We start from the raw sequence: 2,073 nt of genomic DNA on the forward strand, positions 1-2,073 counted from the left end.
AATAATTATTTATCCTGTTATTATTGAATTCTGAAATGCATTTTATGTCATATAGTGAATTTCATAATTTTGTATTTTCGGTGCCCGGCAACATGGAACTCGGTGTTTGGCTCAGTAAAATCACAACTTAGTATGTTAGTATTGTGGGACGGTTTATTAGACATTGGGAATGTCGGGATTGGTCGGGAATTTAGAATTTCCCCAAAATCCCCTTTAGTGCCCTTTATGTTATTTTAGTATGGAGGGGCAAATTGGTCATTTTGCCCCATTGTTGTTTTGTCCTTTAGTGGACTTAGTGTAATGTGATATGTGATTATGTGACATCTTTTTGGCTGAAATAAAGAGTTATATTATGCATTTACTCTCATTTTTATTCAAATTTGAAAACTTAGAAAAATTAGAAAAAACTCAAGCTCTTTTCCTCTCTCTCTCTCTCTCTCTCTCTCTCTCTCTCTCTCTCTCTCTCTCTCTCTCTCTCTCTCTCTCTCTCTCTCTCTCTCTCTCTCTCTCTCTCTCTCTCTCTCTCTCTCTCTCTCTCTCTCTCTCTCGGCTTGGTGTGGATTGCTAGGGCTGGGAGTTCTTTTTTATTTTTCAAGCTTTATTCATCCAATCTAAGTGTAGTTTAAGTGCTTGGTAAGATCCTTGTAGCTTCTCTTTTAGTTTCTTGGTTTTTAAGAAAGTTGAGTGTTGCATGCTTGAGAATTTGTGGCTGTGGTTATTGTTTGTGGTTGCTTTTGATTTCTGAACTTTAATTATGTTTTAAAATGTTGATTCAAGCAAGATTGTGTTGGTGATTAGTTGGTTTTATCAATATATGGAATTTTAACTCAAAACTATAGTTTTCAAAAAAAAATGAAGAATTTGTTGCTGCATTTGTTGTTGATGCTTGCTATTGTTTTCAGAGGTTATTATATGCATATTTAGGGAGATTTGAGCTGGTTTGGATGCATGTTAGTGATGTTTAACCAAGTTTGAGTTTTGAATTCAAAGCTTGGAGCTTTAATGGTGATTTTTGATTATGTGTTTTCTGGGCTGTGTTGATGCTTTAGAAATGTTTAGAGAGGTATTTAGAATAGGTCTGGAAGGTTTGGTATGATTTGGATTTGATTTGAATGAGTTATGCGAGGAACCGGAATTCCGGTTGTGCAACCGGAATTCCGGATGGGGTTCAGGAATTCCCAGAACCGGAATTCCGGTTGCAGAACCGGTCTGCCGGTTGGGGGATTTTTAGGAACCCTAGTTTTTCTCGTTTTTATGTTGTTTAGGGTATTGCCATGCTTTTTATCGATAAGGAAACTTCTAGTTTCAAGTTTAAGTCCCCGGGAAGTGATTTAGCGTATCACTTATCAGTGTTGTGATTGTTATGGTTTAGGAGCCTGTAAACCGCCGTGCAGTTCGTTCCACTCAGGTTGACCGGCACACCTGAATTCGGAATTAAGGTAAGATTAGTATAACAGTATGCATATGTATTACATGTTTAGCGTGCATGTTAGAAAGCCTGTTAGATTACATTAGATATGTATGTTGGCTTCGTACCATCCGACCATATCACATCGGTTAGGCTAGAGTATGACTAGCAGCTGGAGTATGACCAGTGAACCGAGTATAGGCTGATACTAAGGTTGGTGGTACTGTACTGTTTGACCGTATCACATCGGTTAGGCTAGAGTATGACTAGGAGCTGGAGTATGACCAGTGAACCGAGTATAGGCTAATACTGTAACATATCGGTAAAGCTAGAGTATGACTAGTAACTGAAGTATGACCAGTGTACCGAGTATAGGCTGTTACTTTGTCAATAGTAACGTCGTACGAACGTTCGGGACTCAGTATCGTGTGGGACACGGCAGTTAGGGTTATGGTCAGGGGTATGGGCGTCTGATCATAACCCGGGATTTATGTATGTTTTATGATTTATGCTTTTCTTAATGAGTATGTCGACTCACAGTGCTATGTTTATGTGTAGGTAAGGGCAAGGCCAAAGCTGAGGAACTGTGAGGACGAGCCGATGAAGATTGTACATGTCGGGGCGGTTAGGCCTGGAGCGTACGATCCTCGGGACAACAGTGCTTT

This window comes from Cannabis sativa, chromosome 4 (genome assembly GCF_029168945.1).
Source record: "Cannabis sativa cultivar Pink pepper isolate KNU-18-1 chromosome 4, ASM2916894v1, whole genome shotgun sequence".
In the NCBI taxonomy this organism is placed as follows: domain Eukaryota; kingdom Viridiplantae; phylum Streptophyta; class Magnoliopsida; order Rosales; family Cannabaceae; genus Cannabis; species Cannabis sativa.